The sequence below is a fragment of the Pogoniulus pusillus genome, chromosome 18, assembly GCF_015220805.1.
Source record: "Pogoniulus pusillus isolate bPogPus1 chromosome 18, bPogPus1.pri, whole genome shotgun sequence".
NCBI classification, from domain to species: Eukaryota; Metazoa; Chordata; class Aves; order Piciformes; family Lybiidae; genus Pogoniulus; species Pogoniulus pusillus.
Window position 1 is genome coordinate 13,105,470 of NC_087281.1, and position 17,897 is coordinate 13,123,366.

Sequence of the window (17,897 nt, forward strand, 5' to 3'; positions counted from 1 at the left end):
CCTTTGGAGCTTGGATCATAGAATCATAGAATCAGTCAGGGTTGGAAGAGACCACAACAATCATCTAGTTCCAACCCCCTTGACATGGGCAGGGACACCCTACCCTAGAGTAGACTGGCCAAAGCTTCATCTAGCCTGGCCTCAACCACCTCCCTGGGCAACACAGTCCAGGCTCTCATCTCTCTCATGATCAAGAACTTCCTCTTCACATCCAGCCTGAATCTCCACACCTCCAGCTTTGCTCCATTCCCCCTAGTCCTGTCACTCCCTGATATCCCAAAAAGTCCCTCCCCAGCTTTTTTGTAGGCTCCCTTCTGGTACTGGAAGGCCACAAGAAGGTCACCTGGGAGCCTCCTCTTCTCACCTTGCTCTTGCAAACCTTGCCTTGCCAAAGATACAGAGAGAAAAACAGAATTACAACACATCGAATTATTGAGGATGCTGTGGCATAAATACCCAGACAGCTCTCATGCCCTAGTGTGAACTGAATTAGCACATTGTGTTCTTTCGTTCATGAAAAGATATAAACTTAGGTACCTCAGTTATTGCTGTTCAGTAACCAACTGGTTTGTAGTACAAAGTAAGTATAGCTTCTGGGTTGCTTTGTTCTGCTTATTCCCATAATACTCTCACTTTACTTCTATTTTTATTACAATATGTTCTTTTTACTTGCCATTCCAGATGAATGAAAGCTCAGTTATCAGCACAGGAGTTACCTCTGGTGAAGGAAACGTACTCAGAATAGGAGTATTGTGCCACCAGCTGTGTTAAATTGCTGCCTCTAAGCTATTGCGGGACAATTGGAGCCTGTTGTAAAAGACAGCAGGAAGGCATGTGTGTTGCCAAGGAAACCCTCCTCTGCAAGTTTAGTGTATAAATAACACCCGGCTTGGGGAAGATGTGTTTAACAGAAGAGTGGGGGAAATGAAGTGCCTGGCATCTCTTTTCTTGGGGAGGAGGTTGGAAACAGGAATAGTGGAACAAATTTACCACTTCAAGTGGACCTTTCTTCAGCTGGGTAATGCAAGGAAAGTAGCTTTGTCAGTCAGAAGTGACTGGAGAAGCAAATAGAGGCAAATAGAGGGTAGAAATATGACTATGGGCAAGTCCATGCATGGTGGGGTAAAGAAGCAAGAGTGATCCCTGCATCTTCTTATATTCACTTGAGGAAGAGAAGATGATGTAAACCACTGCTGGGTTTGCCTACAGAGACACAAGAGATGTGGCAGATGAGGTGATGAGTTGTTAGTAGCAAGTAGGAAAGTAAAGAAGAGAGAAGCCAGCTTAGTAATACACCTAAACTTAGTGACAGATTCAAAACCACCAATGAGCAAGATGTTTACGTTCTCCACAGATTATCTGTATGTTACCTCTCTATGTTTGCAAACAAGATGCTGCTAGAAGTCAAAGCAAAGCAATGGACATTAAGCCAAGTCACACCTATGCCATGACAACATGAATGTGTGTAGAAAGCTTGTCTCTTTCTCTAGACCTTACAGGCAATGTTTATAATTCATCAATGGCTTCAACAGTTGCTACTGAAGTACTCACATTAGCTTGCATCCTTTTAACATGTTTTACTGCTTTGTATCTTGAAACTGATCACTGTGGTGCTGTGAGACATATATCTGGAGTAGTGAGGTCTACCAGAGAAACCAAAGGATTGCAGCTCAGAAGAAGGGCTGATTTCCAGATTTCCACCCTGCCAGTGACAGAAATGGGTTGTTTCCCTCATCATCAAAACCTTGGATGTTGGGAGGAAGTTCTTTACTGAGCAGGTGGTCAGGCACTGGAACAGGCTGCCCAGGGAGGTGATGGAGTCACCATCCCTGGAGGTGTTTAAAAAGAAGAGTGGATGTGGAGCTTGAGCCTATGGTCTAGTGATGAAGGATGGTGGGATGAAGGTTGGACTGGATGATCCTGGTGGTCCTTTCCAACCATAGTGATTCCTAGTGATGAGATGTTGTGCTGAGGCATTTGGTTTAGTCAAGGACTTGTCAGTGTGAAACTAATGATTGGACTCCATGATCTTGAAGATCTTTTCCAATCTAAGAACTTCTGTGATTCTGTGGTCATGCCTGCTTCAGTCAAATGATATAACATGGTTTTATCAGTAAAGTAGTCTGAGCTATGAGTCAGAAGAGTGCTTTATGGGAGTTGCCAGTATTATTAGCTTTGGGCACCTATCTAGAGATAATCAGTGCATGACTACTCCAGAGCAGCAAAAGTCCCCACTGGGATATGCCACTTTGCATGCTCTGTGCAGTGACCAGAAAGATCTTGCTGACCTGTATTCCTCCTTTCTAACTGCAGATACATAGGTGGATGATCTGAGATTAAGTAAATGCTATACTTAAAAGTATACATCATTGTCAGAAGATCTTGTAGGATTCTTTCCCTTTTCAAGGTCAAATTCAGGCACTCAGACTCAAGAGATCTATAACCAAAACTGCCACTCGATCCTAGAACACTTTGGCTGTAGAAACGGAGCTGGTGCTGTATGCTAAGCACCTGGTGCTGTGGCATTTTCCACTCCTGCTGTGCAGATCATCTGATTAGTATGGCATATCTATGTTATTAGACTGCTTAAGAGCAACAGGAAGACTTTGGCCCTGGTCCCTCCACCCAGGGCATTTAGCATTGCTTGTGGAACACACAAATAACCACCTAGGTGAAGAGTGCAACAGGAATGTTTATACTTGAACAGGGAAACTGTTTCCCATTGGCTTTCTCTAGTTGTTTTTAGAGGCCACATGCTCTAAAACATCAAATAAATTACTGCTTGTGTGATTCACAGAGAGACACCATTTTTTTCCCAATGACATGTTTTCATTGTCTTGGGACATTCTGCATGCTGAACACCTTCCTGAAGATAAAAAAATAATTCAAATAACCCTTGTGGAAAAGCAAGGGGGAAAGCAGAATGATGAGATACGCAACCAAAGCCCCAATGAGTTCTCAAGGACTTGCTACCAAAGACCACTGCAAAACATGAAGAGGTGAGCATTGTGGTGTGCTGACTACAAGAACGCTCCTCTATCAAAGAGGCATAGTAAAAGAAGCAGCCCACTTTATGCAGTCAATCTTTGTATCATTTCTGAAAAGCATTTTCAAGTGCATGTCTAAAAATAATCTCAGGCAGCTGCCTCAGCTTTTTCTTGTCTACCAGGGGTTGTACTTGCACATTAACCTGCTTGCCTTCAAAAGTGAAAGGCCAAAAGTCCACAAAATAAACTGCAGATGAGGCAGACTAATTAGTCTCAAAATCAAAATGTATGACTTCTTTCAGGATCTTAGCTTTTTAAATACTTGTTTAAAGTAAACATTTGCAATTCCTCATGAAAGGCACTTTTCTCCCTGAATCCTCTTGACCCTCAGTGACCTTTCTTACCAGTTGCACATTGCTTCACCCTTAGGGATGATTAAATCTTTAGAGGATTTTTTTGTTTGTTTTCTTTCCTTCTTTTATTCCCCACATTTGTCTTCAAGGACTAACTCAAGAACTGGCTCAAACAGAGCTAACCTGGGCCACAGGGACAGAAACACACTAGATCCCCACCTGAGCATCTCACGTGGGTGTCTGCATCTGGGGCTGGAAAGGAAGGAAGTTACCATTCACAAATGTCACCATAACACTTTGTATTAAAAAAATAGGCTACAAAAAAGAATCATAGAATCATAGAATCCAACAGGTTGGAAGAGACCTCCAAGCTCATCCAGTCCAACCTAGCACCCAGCCCTGGCCAATCAACTAGACCATGGCACTAAGTGCCTCAGCCAGGCTTTTCTTGAACACCTTCAGGGATGGTGACTCCACCACCTCCCTGGGCAGCTGAACATTAACTTACCAAAGCTAGGTTTTCAAGCTAGTCTTTGAAGTAAAAGGCCTCCTGTCCCACAGGCAGCACAGCACAGCACAGCACAGGGAGGGAAAGGTGGCCTGAGGCAAAGTCATCACTGAAACAAGACATTTTGAAGCTAAGGCCTATAACTGTGGTCTCCTCCGGCAGAAAAGGCTGACAAAAGTGATTGTCTCCAGGCTGCAATCACTGGTGAAAGCAAGCAAGCCCTCTCAGATTGTCTCCAGGGTGTCAGAACATGAAAGCTCATTGAAGTCTTTCTGAAGTCACTTTATTCATAATTTGTGTCCTGGGCTCAAAGGCTCTTCCAAGCACTCATAATTATTAGGCACTGCCAGACCTCTGAGTACTGTGCAGCCACTCATCCCCCAGCACAGAGGTCCCAATTCTTGCTAACAGAACTTGGAATGACTGTTGTTTGAGTCCAGGCAACAACTGTCTCTTTTCACTCTTGCTTGATAAGGAGGTAGGAAGAAGATTAACTCTTGTAAAACAGTTTTCAAAAGCTCTACTGCCAAGTACCTCTTTCTGTTGAGTTAGATATCAGCTCCTTCATCCTCAGTGAACAAACAGAAACATGCCTGCATGGCTGCAACATGTGGCAACAGCTACTGTCTAGAGTGGCACAGAGGCACCAAGAGCACCCCCATGTCCCTGTATGCAGATGAGTGAGAATCACGGAGGCAAGAAGACACAGTGGTGCCACGCACAAGTAGCCAAATGGAGAAGTGGGTTGGTAAATTGGCTGAACACAGCACCACTGTTGCTGGAGAGATCTGTATTTGCAGCCAGCTCATGCAGCCCTGTGTGACACTGTGGTGCTTCACGCCTGATATCTTGGGAAACTCCTAGCTCTATACCTCATCGCACGCACAGGGGTAGATGGGAGGTCTAGGCTGGATATTAGGAGGAAATTCCTGACAGAGAGAGTGATTTGCCATTGGAATGGGCTGCCCAGAAAGGTGGTGGAGTCACCATCCCTGGAGGTGTTCAAGAAAAGACTGGATGAGGCATTTAGTGCCATGGGCTAGTTAATTGTCTAGGGCTGGGTGCTAGGTTGGACTGGGTGATCTTGGAGGTCTCTTCCAAACTGGTTGATTCTATGATAACCAATCTGTCACTAGACAGAATTTTAGCTGATCTTAAATACCAGGATCAATGTCAGCTGTGTTGAAGCATGAGTGTGACCAAATGTGAGGGCTTGCTGAGGCTTAACTGAGCACCTGTATAAGCTTATTTGTTAGTTTCTTTCATATGCAAGATCTGAAATCTGGTGCATATGGCCTTGCAAACTGGCAAGTCTATGTCATAACTATTCAACTATACATGCCAGTAGGCTGCAGAGACAGTTTGCAGTGAATATTTCTTCAGAGAGCTGAATGTGCACATTCTGTGCTATCAACTATCTTTGCTGATAAAGTTATCCCTTTGGTTATTTTTTTCCTTAAAGGATCCAGCTTTTTTTTTTTGTGTTGTTGTTGTGATTGTTAACATAGCTCCTGAAATTAGGTGGGGAATAATCTCTCCTGCTTGCTGATAACAAAGCCCCATATCTTTCATTTTCAGGCAAGGTGAGACAGAGATAAGCATAAACTTGTCTCTGACTGTATCTAAACTGTGGGTCTGTCTTAAACCTTTATCTATATCTTAGTCTGACTGAAGTGAGCTGTAACTCCTTGCAACCTGCATGCCTGGGTTCCTGTTCAGATATTTGGTAAAACTGAATGCTCAAGCCTTGTTCACCAAGGAGCCTTGGTGAGGCTGGGGCATCATCTCACAGTCTTGCAGGGGGTTCAGGGAGGAAGTTGCTGAAGAGCAGCACAGGAGGGAGAGCATCCTGGCACTCTAGAGGGCAGTACAAGAGTGTTGTTATTCCAAAGCTTTTTACAGAAAACACTGCGGTTTTGCATTACTCATTGAAATATTGAGGTTGCCAATGTGTCTGTCAGATAAAGAAGTTGTAAAAATGAATTGCCAACTACCTTGGAAGTAACACACTAAAGATGTGAAAAGAGGTTTCTTAATCTAAGCTACTTCGTTAGGTGCAGATAAGAAATTCCTTCTTTTTCACTCCGACCCCAAGCCTCATCATGAGCCCTAGCAAAAACAATTCTCCCAGCCTCCCACGAGGTAAGGCAAGTCCCTGCACTCCACTGGCTACCAGTGATGCTAACGTAGAATCATAGAATCAGCCAGGTTGGAAGAGACCTCCAAGATCATCCAGTCCAACCTAACACCCAGCCCTAGACAGTCAATTAGACCATGGCACTAAGTGCCCCATCCAGTATTTTTTTGAACACATCCAGGGACAGCAACTCCACCACCTCCCTGGGCAGCCCATTCCAAATAGAATCATAGAGACTTGTTCTTTAATCAATATGGCCAGGTGATGTCACATAAGGAGAGCACTCAGCTCTTAGACTGTCCCTATGGTGCCAGTCTGCCCTGTGGTCTTACCCCTGACCTTTAAGAGAATTCTTTGTGATCACAGAGGACCATGCTGGGAGTGGGCCAATCCAATCAGTGCCAGACACATACACACAGCTTCCCTGACATAATTTGGCAATACATAATAAACAAAAGACACATTTCATGGAGAAGGCATGAGGCACGCCCTGACCCAGTTGCTCTGCACACTCACCACCCAGCATATGAAAAGGCTGCATAGCTAGACTATTTCCATTAGCTGAAGTAAACACCACTGGAGCAAAAGTAGGAGGGAGACATACTTCCTATTCAAAAGCTGAGTCCTTTCAGAAACTGAGGCCTTGCAAATGTTTACTGTCTTTTTCCTAAGACCCTGCTTATAGTTACTATGAGTACTGTGCAGTAGCAGTGCTGTACAGCACCCCTGTTCTCTTGTGAATGAGAGCTCGAGTGGATTAGTTCAGATTCTCCTCATGAGGGATTGTACCTCGTGGAGAAGACAAAACATAAAGCTAAGTTTATAGCATAAGATTATTTTATTTTAGTAGCAAGAAAATTTATTGTTGTTTTAAACTTCATCCTGTTAAAGTTTTTTCCTTAGTCTCAGCTCTTTCGTCCCTCTTGAAAGAGCTGGAAAGTGAAAGATATTTTGGCCCTTCCTATAATCAGGGAATCAACATATGAAGAAGACTGGTATTTCCTCTCTAAAGAGTGTATCACTCATAGCTCAAGGGCTGATTCCTGGCCTAAAGAAGAGATGTCTGGGAGCTGCCACCTCACCTTTCATCACCCTTTGAAATTCCAGGCCCTGCTGTTATCTCTGAGAGGGACTGAAGCCCATAAAGCTCAGTGAAAAATGGAATTAGCAGGAATCTCTACCTCTCACTTTTTTTTTCCTTTTTTTTTTGTAACCTAAGGTGGGAAGAGCATGCACAGGATTCTGAGCCTATGCTGTGCTAAGCAGACGCAAAGCCAATGAGGTTGCTGCCTTTCCCAGCGGCATCATTAACTAAGGGCTCGTTTAAACTGCTGTAATCAACATTCTTCCTTATCAGAAATTATGAGTTTTTACTCTGATTTTCCCACTAGAGCACATCTGTAGAAGCTTTCCCAGCAGCCAGTGGTGGTTGTTCCCGCAGCTGAGTTGTTGGCTCTGAAAGGAACAGCATATCTGAGTTGGTAGAAGTTAACCGAGGAGCCCTGCTGCTGCAGGCAATTCACAGTGAGATTTCTCTACGTGGAAATCCATCAGTGAGTAGTTTTGGATATAAAATCTAGGCTAAAATACATGTGCCTGAAAAGCATGGGTAAATAAGCAATACTAGTTTTACAGACTGACTTTTAGGTGACCGTTAAGTGCTCAGGCTCTGCAGCATCTCACTGACAAAGAAAGCAGTGCAGAGAGCCTGGTTTTTCTGCACTAGCTCTACGTGCCCAAAGCCAAGGTGGGCTTCACTGCATCAAGGACAGGGAGCTGAGAGGAAGGGTCTGCAGTGAGGAGCAGGACCTTCATAGAATCATAGAAGCATAGAATCACAGAATCAACCAGGTTGCAAGAGACCTCCAAGATCATCCAGTCCAACCTAGCACCCAGCCCTATCCAGTCAACTAGAACATGGCACTAAGTGCCTCATCCAGGCTTTTCTTCAACACCTCCAGGGATGGCAACTCCACCACCTCCCTGGGCAGCCCATTCCAATGCCAATCACTCTCTCTGCCAACAACTTCCTCCTAACATCCAGCCTAGACCTCCCCTGGCACAACTTGAGACTTTGTCCCCTTGTTCTGTTGACGGTTGCCTGGCAGAAGAGACCAACCCCCACCTGGCTACAGCCTCCCTTCAGGTAGTTGTAGACAGCAATGAGGTCACCCCTGAGCCTCCTCTTATATAGGCTCAACAACCCCAGCTCCCTCAGCCTCTCCACATGTTCAGCTACTATATACCTGTACCCTCAAGTCCCTTTCTGCCTGGCTGCTCTCCAGCCACTCTGTCCCTAGCCTGTAGTGCTGCTTGGGGTTGCTGTGGCCAAAGTGTAGAACCCTGCACTTGGCTTTGTTCAATCTCATCCCATTGGCCTCTGCCCACCCATCCAGCCTGTCTAGGTCCCTCTGCAGGGCTCTCCTACCTTCCAACAGATCCACAGCTGCTCCTAGCTTTGTGTCATCTGCAAACTTACTGATGCTGGACTCAATTCCCTGGTCCAGATCATCAATAAAGATATTGAACAGGACTGGGTCCAGCACTGATCTTTGGGGACCGCCACTAGTGACAGCTGCCAACTGCATGTGGCACCATTCACCACCACTCTCTGGGCCCGACACTCCAACCAGTTCTTGACCTGTAAGAGAGTGAATCAGTCCAAGCTACAAGCTGCCAGATTTGCCAGGAGCTTGTTGTGGCAGACAGTCCCAAAATATTGGGATGTTGCACAGCAAAGCTTACACAACTCTCAAATGCAGCTGTGACTGAAACCCACATAGATATCAGTATTAAGATTTCAGAGAGGTAGATCACAAAGTGAAGACTGATTTTGTGAGCTCCTTGCATACTCTGTTCTCTGAATGAGAAGAATTTGAGAGTTCTGCTGAAGAAAGTTTGCAAACTCCTTCACCTCTGCTAAGGCAAAGCAGTTGCAACTGCAGAATGATTTCACCAGGACAAGCACAAGCTATTTTTGTGTGCAACTGGCAGCAAAATTCAGTAGTGCAAAGGGATCAGTGGGAAAAGATGTGAATATAAAGCCGGTAAAATCTAGATCACTAAGTCTATGTACTACAAATCCATTAGCATGAAATATGTGATGCAAAGAACAACCAATTAAGAATTTCAGTCATAATTTGATAGTCACTGAGTGGTTCTAAATATAGTGAAATCAAAGATCAGAGACAATAATTTGCAATCACATTTTAGACAAGTTGCTCTTAATATGTACTCACTACTAAGAAACTTGAGTGTTATTAAGTATAAAGAGAATAACTGAGAGTCATTTTATACTGTCTGCAGTGATATGAAGAACTATTTCAGCAGAGGATGTTAACTACTCTCTACTGTTCTAAATTTGCATCTGGGCTATCTGTTCCTTGTTTCAACCTCAGCAGCATAACAGAATCACAGAATTTCTTAGATTGGAACAGACCTTCAAGATCATCAAGTCTAATCATTAGTTTCACACTGACAAGTCCTTGACTAAACCAAATGTCTCAGCACAACATCTCATCACTAGGAATCGCTATGGTTGGAAAGGACCACCAGGATCATCCAGTCCAGCCTTCATCCCAGCATCTTTCATCACTAGACCATAGCCTCAAGCTCCACATCCACTCTTCTTTTAAACACCTCCAGGGATGGTGACTCCACCACCTCCCTGGGCAGCCTGTTCCAGTGCCTGACCACCTGCTCAGTAAAGAACTTCCTCCCAACATCCAACCTAAACCTCCCCTGACACAACTTGAGGCCATTTCCTCTTGTCTTATCATTAGTAATTCGGGAGAAGAGATTTAAAAAGTTCTCTCCTCACCATAAACAATGATGGCATTTTTTTTTCTTTCCCCACTGGTGAATACCAGCTTATCAAAACAGAATTTCTGCTGTAACACACTGATCAGTTACAGAAAAACACTCCCAGCTCAGAGAAAAAAAGGGAAAACACTCCAGAAGAGATGAAAGTCTGGTAGTGAGATGTTCACCTTGGCTGAGAGCAGAGTGGATTATTGGATTAAACTAACCCAAATGAACAATTACTGGCCTTTGCCCTAGCCTTGAGTACCCTCTGGAGCAGGATGTGGCTGTGGACAGGAGGAGCTAGGAGGAACATGTTTACATGTTTGGTCAAGCAAACTTCATTGCCTAATTTGTTTCATGAAGGAAAAAGACAAAATAAATTTAAAGAGGGGTAGCCCATGCCATGAGTGCATTCCATATTTCAGGAAAAGGCAGAGACTCAGCAGCAGCATGGCTGCTCTACTCATATCTCAGATATCACTTCTTCACAGCCAGTATTTCATTAGTGGATGACAGCAGGCTTGTGTAGCCCTCTCCAAAACATCTGGCTCCAAGGCAGCCACAGACTATTGATTTTCAGGATGAGGACATCCACCAGGGAATGAAAAATTAAGTTAGGTTATTTGTTTACAGAAGAAAAGCATCTGATGGATCCAGAAGAGGAATTTCAGAAAGAGGAGACAGGCACAAGTTTCTTGTACCCTAGCACAGATATCTTGCTGCACTGGAAGCAAAAATAAACAACCCAAAACCAAAAACCAAAACAGAAAAATAAAATGAAATATAAACCTCAAACCAACCAACCAACCAAACAACAAAAAAAAAACACAGAAGCATGAATTTAACATATTATTAATCAAATGGAATAGTTTATTCTGAATTTAGGAGCCCTGTCTAGCATAACAATCATAACAATCTCCTAATAGGCTCAGTCAAAACCCATATTCTGCCTTTCTACACCTTACTCATTTCCTTTTAACTGCCTAATGGCTTCCTCTTGAAGGATGTGAAAACATCTTTTCTTCCTACTTCAAAAACTGCTTTATATTTATTAGTTAACAATTTACTAGGGGCCTCAGGTAGTTCTCCTTTGTAAAAAAAAATGCTTGGGCAATCCCAGCTGCAAAGCCAGCCCTGGCATTGTTACACAAGTGCAGCGTCCTGCATCTGAGTTGAGGCGATTCTAAGCACAAATCCAGGCTGAGCAGTGTTTTAGTCCCTCGGGGATAAGTCCTGGGATCAATCTTGTTCAACATCTTTGTTGGTGGCATGGACAGTGGCACTGAGTGCACCCTCAGCAAGTTTGCTGATGACACCAAGCTGTGTGGTGCAGCACACATGCTGGAGAGCAGGGATGTCACCTAGAGGGATCTGGACAGGCTGGAGAGGTGGGCACAAGCCAACCTCAGGAGGTTCACAAGGCCAAGTGCAGTCCCCTGCATCTGGGTCGAGGCAATGCCAAGCACAAATCAAAGCTGAGCAGTGAGTGGCTGGAGAGCAGTCCTGAGGAGAAGGACTTGGGGGTGCTGGTGGACAAGGAGCTCAACATGAGCCAGCAGTGTGCACTTGCAGCCTGGAGGGTCAACCAGATCCTGAGGTGCTTCAGGAGAAGTGTGGCCAGCAGGTGGAGGGAGGTGATTCTCCCCCTCTACTCTGCTCTGCTGAGACCCCACCTGGAGTACTGCATCCAGTTCTGAAGCCCCTATGACAAGAGGGATGTGTAGAAGCTGGAGTGTGTCCAGAGAAGGGCCATGAGGATCATCAGAGGGCTGGAGCAGCTCTGCTATGAGGACAGACTGAAAGAGTTGGGGCTGTTCAGTCTGCAGAAGAGGAGGCTCCCAGGTGACCTTCTTGTGGCCTTCCAGGATCCGAAGGGTGCCTTCAAAAAGGCTATCAGGTAGTGACAGGACTAGGGGGAATGGAGCAAAGCTGGAGGTGGGGAGATTCATAGTGGACATGAGGAGGAAGTTGTTCAGCATGAGAGTGGTGAGAGCCTGGACTGGGTTACCCAGGGAGCTGGTTGAGGCCCCATGCCTGGAGGTGTTTAAGGCCAGGCTGGATGAGTCTGTGGGCAGCCTGCTCTAGGGTAGGGTGTCCCTGGGCATGGCAGGGGGTTGGAACTGAATGATCCCTGTGGTCCCTTCCAACCCTGACTGATTCTATGATCACTCTTCCCCTGAATCAGAATTACAGCATAGGAAGCAGAAGAAAAATTTAATAGACTTAATAGACTGATTCTATGATTCTGTGATTTTATGATTTGCAAAGGTTGCTTTATGTATTTTTTTTAAAGCAATCCATTTTGCTGGTCATTATGATAAAAACAAAAAAGTAGTGTGACTGTTCTTTGATTTTGACAATGCAGAATACATTTTCTAAATGAAAACATGTTTCTCCTCTTCTACTCTTTTCTTCCCCACCTTCCTATGGTATTTTCCAGGTGTAGTAAGCTAATTCATAGCTTCATGAAACATTCCTGTTATTTCCTCTCCTCAATCTTGTTATTTTTGCTTCTTCTGTTTATTGACACACCTCATATCCACATTCTACTCACACCTTTTTTTGTTCACAGCACAAGTGTAATGCAGTGAGAAGAAAAGGAAATGAAGCCTTATACTCTGCGGAATCCCTCCCAAGCCTCGCTCAAGGCCAGACATCTGATACAAATTTAAGCTTCCACAACATAAGAGACTCTAATGACAGAATATATTTTGCTATACTTAATATCCAAAATATCCTGTTGCTGTAGCTCTTAGAAATGCAAAGCTGTAATGCTGCACCTGGAGCAGTAACATACCTCGAACTGTTCTGACAGAGGTAGCCTTAGCCTGGATGTTTAATGCACTCAAATAAACGATGAACAATTAGGATTAGCATTGCTATCCCCTGACTGATTCGTGATTAGTATGTGTGGGCTTTAAAAGGATCAAGTGACCCTAATTGTAGCCAGTTTGTCCATTTAAGTGCTTGATTCTTTTCTAAAAGAGTTGTTTGTACAAATAACACATCTCAATGAAGGGAAGATGATCTGGTTGAGGTTCTTTTAAACGGGGTGTAAATTACAATTTCAGTTTCTCATGTCTTTGTAAAACACTGCTTTGAAACATTTCACGTTAAAACTAAAAGAGCTGAGATAAAATGCATGAAAAACTAGGGAACGAGGTGCTGAAACCTTATTTACATGCATTAGAGTAAGTATTCCATGCATCAGCATAATTATTCCAGCATGTAGAATTGTTTGTTTCTCCTTCAGCTAAATATGTTGTTTTTCCAGTCACGGTTAAAGCAAACAGAATATGTGTGGGTTTGATTTTACCGTTGTTTAAGAAAACCCTCCTAAAATCCTGAACCAGACCTCAGAAGCATCATTGTGCAGTGACAAAAGCTTTTTATTGCTAATTGTAAAAGCAGGGCAGTCTCCAGCAGAGAGTTGCTGGGTTGCTGACTGATGCTTTGACAGATAACAGACAATCAGTACAACACTCCAAGATTCCCGGTGGAAAAACAAAAGACACTTAATTTATGAACAACAATCGAGCATCCACTTAGTGATACCATTATGCACTGAAAAAGACTCTGTGCCATGCAGAAAGACAATGAGCTTTCTACAAAGTGGGGAAAGAGTTGGGTTTCTCCCTGAGTGGGCAAATAACGAGGAATGGCCATGACACTCATTAAAAGCCCCAGAGCTTTCTTTTGCAGCTTGGGTGGGGCTGCTTAGCGTTTGCACAGCTGGCTTTAGCCACAACGTAAAGGTGAACTGGATCCACCGAGAGATTCACACTTATTCTTAGGGATTTTGTATCCCTCTGCTTGTCAAAATGGGACCATTGGGGAATCCAGTTCTCTACCACAATGAAGTGGGAGGGTAACATTAAGCAAAGCTACCAGAGGAATTCATAGGTCAGGCGTGAGCCACTGGGACACAAAACAAATGTCCAACTATTACTGGGGTTTCTGAACCTTACCAGTAGCCTACTACAGACAGGCTGCAGCTGAGATACTTCTTCATTTTGGTTTAAGTCTCACAGCAATTGCAGTGCAGGAGGGCGAGTATGAAATACAGAATTGTGTCACCAGCAAAGGACAAGTTTTACTGAAGCAGTGAGGCAGATCTGAGCTTGTTACATCTGCTTACGCCATTTACAGCCCCTTTTCACCCTTCATCAAATCCCTGTTGTTCTTGTTATTACTATTACTTGGATGCTTACTGGGATGGCATGAATGTGCTAGCCACAGGCAAGACCATGCAGAGACAGATGCAGGCAAAGAGGTAGAGCAGTTGTCTGCCCCATAACACCTACCATGTGTGACAGAGAGTCTCAGGCAGATGCCATGGAAATGTATGTGAAAATCTAAGGATGTCAAAATTTTAGCAAACAGCTGATGGAGGTTGAGATCCTTCAGAACAGGAGCTGGCTCATTCATAGTGCATGAGAGCCACTGGGTAGGGCAGAGCTATCAGAATAGCCTTGAAAATGCAGGGTCTCTGTGCACAGCAGTTTAGCTGCTGTAATTTGCTTCATTAGTTCTTTTCCTTTTAATGTTACTCCAGCCTCTCTGAACTCTGTTGTCTCAGTGAGTGCTGAGGTTGGATGAGGAGACATTTGCCTTTGCCTTGTGGAGTTATTTGTGAATACAGAACGTGGGAAGGGGAAGAGATGGATAAAGCACATATAGAAACTTTTTGGTTATGAGTTTGGTTTGGTTATGCTGTAACAGCCACACACAGCCTGCCAGTCCCACATGCAGTGCTACAACGAAGGCTGCTATATCTAACAGCTTGCAATGAAACCAAAGGTAGGTTTCCAGCTGCGAGAAAGGGCACATGTGAGGAAACAAATCTGGCACACTCTTAGCATGACAGCATACCAGGTGGGAAATTTCTGGAGGAGAACAGGGGCTTCATCAACAGATAGCCAAAAAGCCATATAAGGGAGCCTACAAGAAGGATGGAGATTGTTTACAAAGGCCTGTAGTGATAGACCAAGGGGCAATAACTTCAAACTAGAGAAGAGCAGATTTAGATTGAGTGTTAGGAACAAATTCTTCACCATGAGGGTTGTAAAACACTGGAACAGGTTGCCCAGGGATGTGCTTGGGGCCCCACCCCTGGAGATATTCAAGGTGATGCTTGACAGAGCGCTGAGCAACATGATCTAGTTGAGGATGCCCCTGCTGACTGTAGAGGAGGTTGGACTAGGTGACCTTCAGAGGTTCCTTTCAATCCAGACCACTCTGTGATTCGATAATGTGATGACAAACTACTGATTTTGGATTAGGGTTTGGTAATCCCAGGCAATTTGCATGTGGTCCAATTGCAAAGGCCACCAACAAAGTGCTCCTCCCTAATAGTCCCACCAAGTCACATGCAGCCTCTTTACTGAGATTTAGATGCTCTGAGGAACACTTGAGAGAAACATCAGGTTTTGGAGCAAAGTTGGGACATTCATAGTGAGCTTCCGACCATTTTTTTGGTTCTTAATGCCGTGCTGGAATGTACACTGAACAAAGAGAGCAGTTTCTATGAAAACAGGTGCATCTGAACTGGTAAATCAAATACAGACTGCTGAACAAAATGGAAATGCTACTGAGATTCCTGACAGACCCCCTGGGTGGGGAGCTTTCAGTTAAGAACAGAGCAAGCTATCTCTTGCATAAGATACAGTTAAGTTGTGTGGCACCCTATAGCTGAATGACCTGCCATCAAAAGCTACCCTTCTCCTCTGGCATGCAGGAAAATTGGCCCTTCCCATTCATATGTACACTAAGAGCTCATGGAGCTTACAGGAACTGACTGTGAAGTTCCTTAGTTTGTTGTTTGGTTGGTGGCTTGTTGGGGTTTTGGAGTTTTTTTTTGTTTGGTTTGGTTTTATTTTTCAGCACTATCTGAATTACCTTCCAGAGCTGAAACAAACACAGCAGTGCAACTGTCAAAACTATTTGGCAATTTCCTTTACCAGTTACAAAAGTGCACCTCTTACTAAAGCAGAAAGAATGCATAACATCTTTATTCAGGCCACCCAACAGAGTACACTGCTGGGAGCAAAAAAACCAACAAACCGTCTCAGGGGCCAGAAGTGTTTTGCTTTTAAACTTCTTTTCTTCAAAGTTTGAGTTGTTGTTTTTTTTTTTGCTTTACTGTAAATTAGCTAGAAAAGTCACAGAGCCTCAAAAATTGAGTATGTGTGCATGCCTGAGTTGATGTAGTTTATTTCCTTACATGTTTAGTGTTAGTAAATGAAGTTGTATGAAGTACTTTGTACTTGTGTGTGATGGTTTGGGTGTCACCTGCTGCCCCACACTTGTGAAAATCACCCAGACTAGACTCAGCTGCTAGAAATGGAATGAATGAAGCTTTATATTTACAGCTTAGCACAATATGCAAGCAGATATTTACAATATATGCAGAAATATGTAAGTTAAAAAGTAATACAGAAACACAACAGCCCTCCCAGAAACCAGAGTCCCCAGGGGGGGCTCTTAAACACCCTTCCACTTTCTCCCACCCCTCTACCTATCTCAGACTTTGCCTTACTTTCAAGGTAGTTTGGAGGGTCAGCCAGGGGTTTAGGAAGCAGATGGGTTGATCAGGCAGGTTAGAGAGAGAAGTGCAGCCCAAAAAACCCAGAGAAAGGCTCCCTTGTCTACATTTGTGTTCTTGTTCTTATACCTCTCAGCAAGCCTATGAGTGCAGTAGACATCATCACTGTTGCCTTTTCACAGCCTGTAATCTAATTCTTCTCACCAAAATATCCCAGCTAGGTTCAAACTAGCACATTGTGTCACATTTTTACCCAGATGTTTGATAGTTCTGAGTTCATTACATTAAATTGTGTTGCTTAGGCAAATCTACAGTTTTGGAGGCTTGATTCCTTCCTAGCTTGCATCTGGTAATTTGGACTACTGTAAACAGTGTGAAAAGAGATCATATATGTGAAGGAATTGGAGCAGCCATAGCTGTGGAGAGGTCCCTGTGAAACAGGCACTTTTTCTGTTGGTAGAATCTATCTAGGACTAGCAGACATCTGGGCTACTGAACCCACACTTTCTGTTTTCACTGAACAGTGTTACACAAGTGAAGAATGCAACTTTGGCCATGTCTTGGGTTTGGGGTTTGAATAATCTTGACAGAATCATAGAATCAGTTAGGGTTGGAAGGGACTACAAGGATCTTCTAGCTCCAATGCCTCTGCTATGGGCAGGGCCACCCTACCCTAGATCACAGAATCAGTCATAGAATCATAGAATCAGTAAGGGTTGGGAGGGACCACAAGGATCATCGAGTTCCAATCCCCCCTGCCATGGGCAGGGACACCCTACCTGAGAACTGGATAGTTTATTTTTTATTGTTTTGCTTTGTGTGTTGCATTTTGTATTGCTTTGAACTTTTCTTACCCTGAATTAAAGATCATTTAGTCATTTAACTGTCATCCAGAGAGAAAGTCTCTTTTACATTTTTCATTTGTTTGGTTGATTGGTTTTGTTTGCTTGGGCTTTTTATTTCTGCTGAAAGAATGGAAGTTTTCATTCCTTTGTGTTTGGAACAGTAAAGTCATATGAAAAATGGCCATTTTTAAAGTCAGCTGAGCTTTTCAAAGCCAGTGAAAACCAATTATGTACCAATTCTCTTTGATGTGATTTAAGTGACTATATGAAGTGCTCAGGAATGGCAATCTGGCCTCTTAAACAGAAGAGTAAACCAATTCTTAAACAGCTAATTGAACAGAACAGTAACTAAAACCTGAAAGAGGCATTCAGTGTTACGTGCTAATGCCTAAAAAAGTAGATGCTGCAACTTTCCAGATGTTATTAGATATAACTGAGGTTTTTATAGAATTATAGAATCAACCAGGTTGGAAGAGACGTCCAAGATCATCCAGTCCAACCTAGCACCCAGCCTCTGGAGCAAAAGATAGTTCATTTTCTCTGCAGAAGAAGAAGGAAGAAAAGCACAAGACTAATAGTTTTTTACTGTAACGTAGATTACTGCTTCATTTCTTTACTCTTAGACTAACCCAGGGTCTGGATACAATTTACAACATCACAGCTCTATGCTGTGTCTGTGCTAAAGCATGCCCTTACTTGTGCCATCTATATGTTTATGT